The 12603-nt window shown below is 49.8% G+C and overlaps 1 long non-coding RNA gene across 1 annotated transcript; it reads left to right on the forward strand.

The window, feature by feature from the left end:
* The first annotated feature begins 5419 nt into the window (after positions 1 to 5419).
* Positions 5420 to 12022, forward strand: LOC137842661 (uncharacterized). The gene is made up of 2 exons (XR_011089147.1): positions 5420 to 5824; positions 7789 to 12022. It is a non-coding gene; the product is annotated as an uncharacterized lncRNA (long non-coding RNA).
* Positions 12023 to 12603: the final 581 nt, after the last annotated feature.

Genomic DNA, 12603 nt, shown 5'->3' on the forward strand with positions numbered 1-12603 from the left:
TGTGGGCTAAGCTGAGTGAACCTGAGCCTGCCTCAGCAGCTCACGCTCCCTGTGCCCTCAAAAGGCTGCTGTGTGCCACACTCTCTGGGGAGCGCGATCGACGTGTGTGTGGAGCCCCACCGAAGGTCCAGAGGTTGTCATCACGGTGAGATGGGAGCACGGGCTGCAGGTTTTCCTTCCCCAGGGACAAACCCCATTCTTCCATCCTATAATGAGAACTCCATGCCACATCATCTGCTGTCCCACACCTTTACAATGCCCCCAGTGCCTCCCAGATTCAAGGCTCCTGGCTTCGGGGGAGCTCACCACCAGGCAGTGATGGGCTTCTCCCTGCAGGAGCAGGACGCGGTGTCTGTGGGGCGAGGATGACTCCAGCCACTCCAGGAATCGCCATCTGCAGCGCCAGGCAGTGCGGTGCTCCGGGAGCTGCTTTATTCATCGCGATTTTCTCAGCTCCCAGCGTCAGGGAGCCTGAAGTGTTTGCTGATTTAATTCTCCGCATCCACACGCTGAAAACTCCGGGGGTTGCTCTGAATTATGTAAATCCCTGGAGGCTGCGAAAGCGGGCCAGGAGCCTGCCGGCAGCGGGGTTGCTCGTGGCCCGACGCCCTCCCAACCCCGCTGTTCCCCAGCCTTCGGGGAGGAATCGGCCATGTGGTGGAGCGTAGCAGTGGGGAAGAAGGGTTTAAAGTGAGAAAACTTCGGGTTCGTATTTAGTGTGATGCTAAGGCGTGAGATGAAGTGGTTTATATACAAACGGCTCGGTCTGCTTAATTAAAACTCACAGGGACTGGTTGTAAAATAATGAATGTCTCACTCGCCAGTACTGAAACTTTGTCTAATGAATTCTTTGCCTTGTCTGCCTGTGTTTCCATCTGACATCCTGTATTCATTCACAAGGTGTTCCTCTTAATGAAAACAAGGTCATTCTTTCAGCATTTGATGGCCAAGAAAGGAAGAGGTGATAGAACTGCAGCCTTACAGCCTGTGTTATTTTTGCCTCCTTCCCTAATTGCAAAGAACTTCATTGATGTCGACAGCACTTCTGCCTGAATAGCAGAGGAGAATAGGTGCCAGATCGGACCACAGGACAAATTGGAGTTCAGTCCAGATATTCAGGTCCTTGTATCGATTTTCCACTTTTGTGTGTCACTGCCTTATGGGACAATAATACCGGTTCATAAGGAGGAAGCATTTGTACCTTTCTGCTTAGAGGCTGATGTCTAATTCTTATTAGCAAGTAATATTGACGTTGCATACAGAGACTACATTTGAGATCTGAACCTTGCAGCGCTGCACTCTGCAGAAACACAATAGGAGAAGGTGCTTGCCCTGACAAAGGTACCAGCCACGGGGAGGACAAAGAGTGCAAGAAGGAAAGTTTGGCAGAATTCCCTTACAGACAGCAAGCCGAGGAAGAAAGACAACTTTTTTTTCCATGCCCAGGCAGGGGCCAAAGCAGGAGCACACCTTACCGCCAGTGCCCCGTGCTCCACTCCCCACTGTGGCATTGCCTGGTCTCTCACCATCTCTTTGTCCTCCTGTGAAGCTCTGGGGGATGCTGCTCTGCTGAGCGCCCCGCCAGCAGCCACAGCACCACTGGAGCTGAGCTGCTGGAGCGTGATCCCGAGCGGCAGCCTCAGGTCCATGAGTTCTCCTCTGCCTTTTCCTGGGTAGGCAGGCCTGCCTCTCTCTCTGTTGGCCTGCTGGTGGGGGCCCATGGCTTCATTCCTATTTCACGGGGATCCTGTGGTTGGAAAAGATTGTTTTTTTTGACATCAACTGGTGTAGTTCCCTGATCTGGTCCTAGGAGAGCTGACCTGTGCTGCAAGGGTTTTCCTAGAAAAAAAAAGGCAAATAACTTTGAACAACACATGGTAGGAGGGGGAAAAACATCACAGTGCTTGCAGACAGCTGGCAAATAATACCAATGGAATGGGAAAAGTCACAAAGTCGTTGCTTCTGAATTATTTCCTGCCCTCTATGGTAAAAATACACATTTTTGTATTGCTGCAGCACCTGTGGCATATCGTCCTGCCGGCTGCAATGAGCCTGGGAGCCAGCGTGCCTGGATGGTGCGTGGCAGTGCCACCAGGGATGGCTTAACTTTGGCTCCTAGTGACATCCACCTCCTGGGACACTCAGCCAAATCACCGAACTCCAAAGAAATGTCAGTCATACCAGTCGAGATGGCTTGCTGAGCAGGGACTGGGGAAGGATTAAAGACATTTGTATTAATAAATAGAGATGTTATTATGGTGAATTAATGTTCTTTGATACACATCTTGCAGCATTAGGAGATGCTAGGTACCGTGCCTCATTATCTCTCAGAGGTTAAGGGGTCAGCCTGGGACAAGGGGAAGTGATTTATATGGTACCTTTGTCAGAGATATAAAAATATGTGTGAAGTAAGACTCGCAGAACCCAGTAGTAAAAACCTCCCGGGGCCCCAGGGCCTCACATTGCGCTGGGTTCCCCGTCCTTGCTGCAGGTTTTGAGCTCTCATCATTCAAGCACTTACTTCCTCCTCTATGTCCTCTCTCTCTGTCTGTCTCACCCTTTTTATATCTGGTGTTCTGGTTCCTTCCCCTTCTAATGTCTGATAGGCAAATGTTATTCAAAGGGATGGTTAATCCACGAGACCAGGGAGGATTCCTCCATTGGAAAATGCCCCCCGCCCTTTCTCTCACTCTTTAGGAGATGCTGGCTGGGGAGGTGACATTTAGCTGGAAAGGACAAGTGAAGAGATCAGGGGAAATTTGATGAGCGTTGAATGGCTCAGGTATTAATTAAGCCATCAAGGACGAATGAATGGGTACGCGGCTCTCTTCTGCACGGGCACGAGTTGAGAGTCGTGCAGGTGCACATCGCGGGCAGAGCTCAGCCCAGACGCCCTGCTGCCCCTGGGGATGGCCAGCACAGGAACCTGCATCACCAGTGGGCAGCCTGGGCACGGTGGGGAGCTCCCTGCCCTCTGTGAGCACGGAGATGAGGTGATGTGGGGATGTGGGGATGTGGAGATGTCTGCACTTCTGCGATGAAAGCGGGTGTCGCCTGGTGGACCTGCTGGCAGTGGAGCAAGGACTCCAAGCACCGTTCAAAATCCCACAGGGACCGTGACAGCAGCCAGGTCCCTAACGCTGTGTGCAGAACAGTTCCCTGCAAGATGCCACGTGCACTCTGATCCCATATTTCCTCAGGTTCCTAGGAAAGGAGCCCTTCCAGGCCACAGCCAGGAGCCAGGCACACACAGGTGACTCCCGCCGCTGCCTGCAGCTGAGCATCAGTGGCTGCCAAGCAGAATGGCTTTGCCAGATGCCGCTCTCCTGCGCACACTGACAATGCCTTCGAGCACTTGTTAGAAGGGGTTTTCTGATTGCTTTCGGTTGCTGTGCCTCTCCTCTGATCTCATTCAGGAGCGTTTCAGAGAGCGTGGCTCCTGTGAAGCAGGCACTATTCATCGCCTCGGCTGTGACGCAGCGAAGTCATGGGACAAGGAGGAAAGTTAGCGGTGAGTGGCAGAGGCACAATGGATCAAAGAGGAATGATGAGCATGGCACTGAAGGCTCCAGTTAAGAAAAGGTTGCAGATCAACATTTCTGACAGTAAATTCATCTTGGAGTCGATAAGGGACGTGCAACTGGATGCCTCATTGAGAAGGGCGTTTGGCCAGGAGCAGCAAAATATGATTTTAATTCCTGTTCTAATATTGCAGGAAAAAATAAAAAGGACTTTACAAAACTTGTATCTCTAAGAAAATGAAGCTTACTTGAGAGCACTGCCTGGCTTTATGCTTCTCCTGATTATCATTTGAAAGTGTCCCATTTAAAAACAAAATCACAGGAAGACGGAGCCTTAAAAGCTATTGATTTTTACATATTTTCTATACAGAATCAAGTGGATAGCAGAGAGAGATCTAAACAAGAGAGAGTCTCTTGACGGAGGGGCTAAGTCTTAGCTCAGATCCAGAGAAGCTGTAGGAAGGAGAGGAAAAAGAAGTGGTTCTCATCACCTCCAGGGCGGTGGCACTGCTGGTGCCACGGAGCTTTCCCTGCAGTGCATGCGGCTGTGGGTGGCCCTGGGGGAACGTCCCCATAATCTCCACCTCGGGAGACTGGCATAGCACGGGCCCATCGCAATCTCTTCCTTCTTTGCATGACAGCAGGAGGCCGTGATGGACCTCAAGCACCACCAACAGGAATTAAGCATTTAATTCTTTTATCCTCTACGGGAATTGGCCCTGGACTGCGTCATCTGCTTTGAAACCTTCCCCTCTTTTCCCACCTCCACAGCCCTAACCTGCCCGTAGCTTTTGTTGTCTAGAATCAGGATGGCAGGGAAGGTTGAAATAAATTAATTGGAGTGAAAGGGAAATGGGCAGAAAGATCTTTGCACCTTTTTATATTATTTTCTACTTTCTTTCGCTACTTTTCCCCTACACTTGAAGGGAAGTAAAATGATTTTGACTAAAAACGTGAACTTTTCATTTTAAAAAATATCATTGCCTGTGATCACATCCCATTCAGTGGTATTTGCCTGTCAGAAGGTGGTTTTGAGAAGTTGCTGCCCAGCCTCGTAAAAGTTATCATTTGTTTAGAGCCTGCTCTGGGTCTGTCTTGAGCCTTATTTATGGTCGCCTTGATTTTCTAAACCGAATGCTGTCAAGTTCAGTGTTTGTTGCAGGCGGGGAAGAAAAAAGATCATAAAGGACAATAAGGATGGAGACTATTATAAAATAAGGCAGAAGCAAAACACAGGACTGTAGAGGAGGCAGGAGACAAAAGAATCTAGCGGAAGGTGTTGTAATATAAAGGATGTTTCCAAGTCATTTGGGCCAGCCCCTTCCATATAGCTGTGTGCGTGGAGGTTGGGATCTCCTGGGTTAAGGTACCTGTGCAAGGCAGCTCATAGGAGGTAGGAGGTGGATAATTTGGTGCTGGAGAGAAGGAAGCTACGTACCCTGTGCCTGCTGCTTTCAGCACAGCTGGTCAGGAACGAGCCCACGATCAGTACAGATGTGTGTGATAAGCACCCTACAGCACCTGAGCTGGCAGAAAAGTGTGTGACCCCAAAAGAGAGGGCATTTGAGGACTTTAGTTTTGTGTACCTGGTGAAGGGGAGGTATTTTGACCACCTGAAGCACTCTGAGATCTTTTTGTCCAGTTTGGGCTCTCCCACCTTGTTTGCTGCATGGTGGGAGCAGCCTGGGGGGTGCGGGGCAACCCCACTGTGGCATTTTGATACAAGAGTGCAGGGTTTGGGAAGGCAAAAGCACCCTGACAAGAAACTGCAAGGCTGTTTGCAGAGCTGCTGGGAATATTTAGCACCTCCAGGAGTTCAGAACTTCTTTTAACATTGTTTTTTGCCTGCTAGTTTATATTTGCCAAGCTTGTGCCAAGGACCCAATTACGAGTTTTTTTTTCTCTTCCCTCTTTCTTTTCCACCTCTTCCTCTGACCATAATCAGGGACACCTGGAAACAATAAAGAGTTGTTTGTTTGCTTCGTCCTTCTCCCCCTTATTTTCTTGTATATTTGATGTTGTGAAAGCAAGGCTGTTAGAGATCCATTAAGCGGTGTTTGTAACGGGAGGGAGGTATTCTATCTGGTTTGAGGAAGATAAGGCACATAAATCGAACTCGCCCTACATCTGAACATTGCTGAAAATAGCGGAGAAGGAGGCAGACGTGTGGTCGCTTTTCCTACGTGCTGCGTGCTCCATCTTGCCACCTCTGGAAGCCAGAAGAACTTGAGAATTGGGGCTCAGTGCTTCCCCCTGACATCTGGACACCTGGAGACCACAGCGCTGCAAGGACTTGGCACCAGGTCAGCACAAAGGGGGCGACACAGGCCCCTTCTCTCAGCACTTTTACTTTGTCTGTACCCATCCTGGAAGTGTGCAAGAAACCAAGAAACCAGCTTGATCACGCACATCTCTCTGGGATGTCCGTGCTATTTTCTCACATATTTGGGATATTTTCCCCCAAGGTGTATCACAGAAGTTCTGTTACTCCTGATTAGATTAGGAAGACTCTCAGCTGTGTCCACTGCAAGGAGAATGTGTAAAGTGAAACTTCTGGAATGAACAGCAGGAGAATATTTATTCTCGCTCTTGTTCCAATATCTTGGAAACCCAGATCAAAAAATTGTCCCCTGCTTTTGAAGGAGTGGCTGAAATGTGTGCAATGGCCCTGGACAGGCAGCGTCTTCAGGATGTGAGCTCCGAGCTGAGCCCCCAGGTGGATGAAGCAGTCCCCTGGTGAATGATGAACAGTGGAAGGGGCTTGTAGGTAGCCACCAGGGCACAGCCTCTCACAGAGTAATCGACAAGTATTTCTCTTTGGGCTGCTGGTCAAATTGTATGAGGAATCTGTTACTATGGGGTGAGCGCTCAGGTTTAACCCTAAATTATTTGAGGACTCCGCACCCAGCCCTCATGGGAAGCAGGGCTGCAGCTGGGGCAATGCTTTCAGCTGTGCCCCGTGCCCAGGGCTTTTCTCCAGCTCCCGCTCCCTGCTGCTGCGAGGGTCGTGCTGCTGAGCATCTCCCCAAAGGTTATTCTCTGTTCCTCTCCTAAAATACCTTCCCTCGTGGACTTTTTTTGGCCCTGATGTGGTCCCCCTGAGGGACAGGCTGAAGCCGCAGCATCGCGGGGACCCCACCTTGCCAAGCGATCGGTTGTATTATGAGGTGGTAAAAGATGGGGAGGTGTCAGGATTTTAAAGAAATATCTCAACAGAAGCACAGAGAGTTTGGAAAGCCAAAAGAGCCCATTAATTCTTTCCCAAAGACAGTTTAATACCAATTAGGAGATAAACACGGGGTGTATTTCCTGGCACGGACACGCAGACTTGGCTGGGGAGACAGGGAGTGACATGAGACTCAGGAGCCCATTCTCCTTCGGGCTGTAATTTCTTAATATATTAAAAACAAAAGGCAGAGAATGTTAACGATGATTTAAAAAACGCTGCTAATAACTCCCTGGGGTCACAGGAGCTGGAAGCAGGCAGCAATTGCTGCCTGAGCCAGACCGAAGAGCCCCGCTCTGTGCGGCTGGGACGTGCTGCCCGTATTTTACCGACAGCTTGTGGCAGTTTCACCCCCCGAGCCTTACAGGAACCTGCTGTCCCGGGGGAGCATGCCCCTGCAGAAGGTTTCTATTTAATTTGTTCCTCTGCTTAAACAGAAACTCTTTTTTCATAGACATTTGCTAGGCAACAACACCGTGCTTTGCTCCAGCACATTTGTGCTAGGCCTGGTTGAAAAACTTTCCGATCCTGTGAAGAGTCACATTATGCTGCTGTTCCGCAGCGCAGGGATGTGAAAAATCGGAATTAAATGTTACATAACAGTCTGAAAACGTGGAGCAAAACCGAGGGAAGTTCCAAACGTGGTGTTCGCAGGAAATTTTCGCTGGGTTTGTGATCCTGGAATTGGCCTTGTGCTTTTATTTCGGATACGGCGTGACAATTTTTTGCAAAGTTTCTCCCCAGCCGGGGGATGCAGTCTGTGTGTTTACTTTACGCTGCCCTCCAGCTTTCAGTACCAGCTCTAAATTCTCACCCTGCTGCTTCCAAATCCACATCATATGGATATGAGCAATTTTCATTTCGCAAGAATCCTGCCTGCTGTTTTAGGATCCGTCTCTCTTAACATCATCTCTGCTAGCGAGATGCTGCCGAGCTGAGGGCTGGGTGAAGTGGCACAGTTTTAAAGCAGATCTGTCATTCTGATGCAGCCTGGTCCATTTTAATGCTCACATGAAACTTTTTATTTTATTTTATTTATAGATTATCTTTTCTCCAGTGGAAATGACTATTCTACAAGATCCTATGAGCTGGAGAGAAATATTGTAATACATAATTGGGATTGCATACTTGGTGGATAACGAAAGTCGAGGAAGGAGGTAACTGTTAGACACCCCCTATGGAATGAGTCCTATTACAAGTTGTTCTGGACGAGACCTGCCTCCTGGAAACACAGCCACGTGTGCTTAGAGGGTGGTGGAGAGATGGAAGTGCTCAGAGAGCCTCGATCCCGAGTCTTTGGCTCAGACGCTGCCCTTCTCGGGGTGGTGGTCCCGCTGTGCTGGCTCCCACGGGAATCCGAGGTCAGCTTGAGCAGGAGGGCTTTGTCCTGAAAGTATTCCCTCTGAGAGGGACCGAGCAGGGTAGGCACACGTCAGGGGGTGCCCTGCTTTGTGTCTCCTCTCCCCGGAGATCCTTGCTGCAAGGGGTAGGGTTACGTAGCCCAGCAAGGTGCCTCGAACACCCAGCAGCTGCTCTTCTCCACTGTGAGGTTATTAATGGGTGTAATCCATCAAGGCAGGGACTCAAGGAAATGAGACTGAAGAAATGCACCGTTAGGACTTGGGAACAGCTCAGTTGGCTGTTGACAGGGCTGAGGAGTCTTAATAAGAGGGTTTGGAAAGAAAAAAAAAAAAGCCTTTATGAGGAATTAATTTCCTGTCTCCATTATAGAGTACTGGGATGTTCATTTAGCATGCAGTAGGTGGGTGTTGAGATTAGAGCTGAGGAGGAAATGGATGTCGGGACGTGCTAAATCTTCCTCAGTGCCAGGGCGAGGAGCCCTGGGAACACGCTGCCGAGCCTTCATTTGGACCAACCCTAACGAGGTGGGGGTAGGGACCTGATGAGCTGAGGTCCCTCCAACCCAAGCCGTTCTGCGATTCTGTCTTCCCAGAAGCGGGAGGCCAGCGGTTCCCATTAAAACCCTTTCTTCCTGTGTTCCAAGCCTAAAAAAATAGATGTAAAGGACATCAAGGCCCAGAACGAGAGACGCACTGATGAAAAAGCTTTAAAGAAGTCTTTGCAAAGCCCTCCTTAGCACTTTACTATTCACTGCTGGGTATTTATAGCCTCATTTATGCTCGTTTTTGCATCAGATGCATTTAGTCTTCAGTGGGAAAGCGGAGGGGATGTGTGGATGTTGGAGGACTTCACATCTGTAGCCCTCGGAGCACCGAAACGCAGCGCTGCGAAACTGAGACCGTGAGTCGGTCTGATCTAGTGGCTTTCGTGTAAAAACCTTACTCTAGGTCTCATCTTACATAGAAAAAGTGTCGTTGTTTTCCTCAGACAAAAAGAACACAAGGCTCGGGGCAGCTGAGAGGCAAGCTCAGTATTTTCGTTTCTTCCTGGGTGCTGGAAGAAGCCCAAGCCCACCCAAGTGGGGTGTGAAAACCAGGAAAAAGACAACCCGGAGCTGCACTTGATCTTTCTGCGGCTTGCCATCGGCGCAGCCTTTCACACCCCCGGAGTCACACTCCCTTCTTTGAATAAAACAGTATGCGGGGCTCACGCACGGCGCGAAGGCAGGCGTCACCTTCCACGAGCATGGGGCTGCTGCGTGCAGAGCTCTCGCCGTTCGAGCTGACTGGGTGCTTGGCACTCGGCACAACACTCCCCTCCCTCCCTTCCCTGACAGCGCTGCTTTCTGCTTCGCCTTTCTGGGGGAAAAATCGCATTCCCAACACCTCGAATGCTGCCTCAGACTGGACTGTTTGTTGCTAGCATTCCCCCAGTGGGGGACAGCAGATACTCAGGGTGAAAGCCCTTTGGAGCAGAGCGCGTTTGGTGCAGGTGCCTTCAGCCAGCAGCGGGAGCAGTCCCAGAGCTGGGAGCCCAGCAGGAGGGAATCAAGGACAGGCGCCCTGGCTGCCGTGTAACATCTTGTCGCCATCAAAGCCCCGTCGCTCACGTCTCGTGCAGTACATGCGCTCTCTCTTGTTCTCTCCTCGCAAAGCAAGGCACCGTGTTTGGTGTGATCGTGTAACTTAAGGTCATATTTTGCCTTCAGCCATCGGCGTGTGCAAATGCTGTCTGCCTAATGAGGCAGCCTCCAATGAGTATCCCGCGCTGTTTTCCTACAAGGTACTTTGTTGTGTTTGCAATCCCTCCTGACAGGTGGTGAAGAGCTGTCTTTCCTCTGGGCTTATGACTTGAGCTGGAAATCCAACAGCAGTGCAGGTTCCTGGCCATGAGGGACTTCTCTCCCCTCCTCCTCCGATGATGTGCTAAAAGGAAAATCTGCCTTTCGGTTTGCCTTTCTTGTTTTCGATTTGTTTTCAGTCTTTTTTTGTTTCCTTAAGGGACTCTGGTCAGCTGAGGGAAGCTGTGTGCTTTCGGGGATGTCAGATGGTGGCTCGGCCGATTCCCATGCCAGGAAAGAGAAGGACAAACAGATGTGGTGCAAACAGCACAGCAGCAGGATCAGTGCCCGGCCACGGCACCGAGAGATGCGAGCAGGTCCCCCTTCCTCGCCCTTGCTTTCATGGGCAGGAATGACTCAGCTTGACACCACCGAAAGCTTTCAGACAGGCGAGTTTTAAAAATGATAGATGATAGCATGCAACTCATCAATGACTCAGCTTGTCAGCGTTCATCACTCGGACTCTGACCCTTCCTCCTCACCTCCCAGGCCTGCCCTGTTTTCTAGCTATCAACAGGGTGCTCTGGATCTCTGCCAAGGACTATAGGGGCAATGTTTTCAGACATTGTGCGTGCTTTCGGAGGCCCGGCTCTAACAAAGATGCTTTTAAAAAGGACCTGCTTTTCAGGAAGCACCGAGTGTCTTCTGATCTGAAAAAAAGCAGGTTTCATTAAGGATGTCTGGACTGGGCATCTTCAGAAAATGAAAGCTAAGTCAAAAAACCCTGACTCCTTACTCAGCTTCCTGTGGTGGTTTATGAATTAATTTTCTCTTTCTCTCTCAATTTTGTCATCTGCTTGTTTATAATATTCCAGGAAAAGTACTCAAAGGAGCTGCATGGGACATTTCAAACAGACTTCGTAAGGGAGAAGTCCCTCCTGGGTTACACCACTGCTGCTGGATTATGGCAGAGAGACTTTTGCTTTCTCCTGTTACAGCAGTTTGCAAACTTTCTCAGCCAGGCGTGTATTTCCATAGCTCTCCCTCCCTGACATCCAGATCCACATTTCTGCTTTGCTGTGAACTAGAAAGAGAAAACAGAGTTGATATGATTTTGTTTTGATCGGACGCCTGCCCCTTTCTCCTCATCTCTTTATTTTTTTTACATGTTGAAGGGGATCCATCAAGATAATTTCCTGTTATTAGGTTTGAAGTGTTTTGAATTCGAAATGCCTTTTCACTTAGAAAGAATTGATGCCTCTAACTTGTAATGTGTTAGCGGTTCCGTGTCGTGCCTGACAGCCCAAACGGCATCACAGGTAGCTAATCCCAGCTGCTGAGCTCCATTAAAGGCGAGCTGGTGTCTGCTAATACAGCCAGCCCGTTTGGGTCATTGTGCTGATGCGAGGAGCAGGGCTGCCTGGAGAAAGATTAGTATGTGAGGGGACATCTTTATTCTATTTTAAACTGGAAAAATGTATGGCAGATACACTAGTCATGATTGATTAGAGATATGAAAGGGATTTTATGAGCCTTCCTGCGTACTCTGTGTTGCTCATTCTGTTTGTCATAGCTCAGTGTTTGATAAATAAATAAATACATAAATCCAGACCTTGAGGATAATAGCAAAGGCAGACTCGTCGCTGCTCCTCTCAGTGCAGTATTTTTTGTTCTAATGGGCTAAGGACCGGGTGTCTCGGGAATCAGTTCGCAGCTCTGATCGGCTACACAGTTCAGGGCCACCTATCCCCTCATCTCTGTAGGATCATAAGCACAACGTGGCAGTGGCTTCCTTGTCCTCACACAGGCAGCCCAGTCCCGCCTGGCTTCTGTGCGTGCAGCCCAAGCAATCTCCAGTTTCCCACCAACAGGACCTCAGAGCCACTTCCCTTCTTCATTTTTCTGTGCTTCGAGTGGTTTCTGTGTGCTCTGCTGAGTTTGTAGGACTCCCTGAGCAAGGCAGAAGCACAAACTGTGCCGTCCCTGGCTCTGCAGCCACATCACCCCACTGCCATGGCTGCTCGTGGCCAAGGCTGTGCTCTGCCAGCGCCGTGTATTCCTTGGCAAGCTCGGAAAGGAAACGGTCTTAAAAAAAAAAAAAATCACATTAAGCATGGCATGTGTTTCATGCTCCTTTAGCATCTTATCCTGCCACGGAGTGTTGTAATTCCCCTGGCTGCTTTTGAATTCCGTGTCACACTTTTAAATGGGGTTTGGTGCATTCTCTGCATGCTCTGTCAGTAGAGTCCTGCCAGGAACCGGGGAAGCACCCACCAGCTGCGCTGCCTCGTGTGCTGAGCGTGAGGATGTCGCGGCTGTAGGGACCCTGCAGCCTGGGACCACGCCGTCCTCCAACTGCTGGAGCTGTGGAGCTTCTTCCCAGGGAGGCAGGGGCTTTGTGAGCTGGGTGTAGGAGGCTGTTTTGAAGTTTTAAAGCAAGTAAATCAAAGCTACTTGTAGTGCTGTTAAAGATTCTCCTCGTTAATTAGGCAAAGTTATCCTGAACTCGGAGGAGGTTTGACTTTGGAGGTTCACTCAAGGGAACGGTGAGGAGCGCCTTCCACAGAGACACACAGACCCGGGCCGTCCTGAACCCAAGGCTAATTTTAGCTGTGGAGCTGTGCTAGGAAACAAGAGGTAATAATGGCATAATGGCAGCCACCAACCTTTGAAAAACCCGAATTAATGAGTGGGAGCTGGCAGCTGGGACCAGT

Source organism: Anas acuta, chromosome 20 (assembly GCF_963932015.1).
Source record: "Anas acuta chromosome 20, bAnaAcu1.1, whole genome shotgun sequence".
NCBI classification, from domain to species: Eukaryota; Metazoa; Chordata; class Aves; order Anseriformes; family Anatidae; genus Anas; species Anas acuta.